Source organism: Schistocerca serialis, chromosome 10, assembly GCF_023864345.2.
Source record: "Schistocerca serialis cubense isolate TAMUIC-IGC-003099 chromosome 10, iqSchSeri2.2, whole genome shotgun sequence".
Taxonomy (NCBI): domain Eukaryota; kingdom Metazoa; phylum Arthropoda; class Insecta; order Orthoptera; family Acrididae; genus Schistocerca; species Schistocerca serialis.
The window spans coordinates 56,915,831-56,916,350 of NC_064647.1; the positions used below are offsets into that span (position 1 = coordinate 56,915,831).

General features: G+C 45.8%; 1 non-coding gene across 1 annotated transcript; it reads left to right on the forward strand.

Annotated features, from left to right (window-relative positions):
- Positions 1–201: 201 nt before the first annotated feature.
- Positions 202–274, forward strand: Trnaf-gaa (transfer RNA phenylalanine (anticodon GAA)). Its single transcript has one exon. It is a non-coding gene; the product is annotated as a tRNA-Phe (tRNA).
- Positions 275–520: the final 246 nt, after the last annotated feature.

Sequence of the window (520 nt, forward strand, 5' to 3'; positions counted from 1 at the left end):
GACGTGCTTACTACTTATAGCCACTTTCCTTTCGTCACGACTGGTTTAAATACGGCTTGCGGAAATCTCCAGATATCGTGCCTACAAAAATTCCGTGATTGCCGTCACGTGCTTAGTGTGCCAGTGGGATGTGTGGCCGACGTATTACGAAATCGAAGAATTATACCGAGTCAAGCTTATCGCAGAAGAAGCACCATGTGCGCCGAAATAGCTCAGTTGGGAGAGCGTTAGACTGAAGATCTAAAGGTCCCTGGTTCGATCCTGGGTTTCGGCATTGCATTTTTATCTCAGTCACCAGCAAACAAGAGAGAAATGTTGTTATTGTTGTTAATGTTGTGGTCTTCAGTCCTGCGACTGGTTTGATGCCGCTTTCCATGCTACTCTATCCTGTGCAAGTTTCTTCATCTCCCAGTACTTACTGCAACCCACATCCTTCTGAATCTGCTTAGTGTATTCATCTCTTGGTCTCCCTCTACGATTTTTACCCTCCACGCTGCCCTCCAATGCTAAATTTGTGATC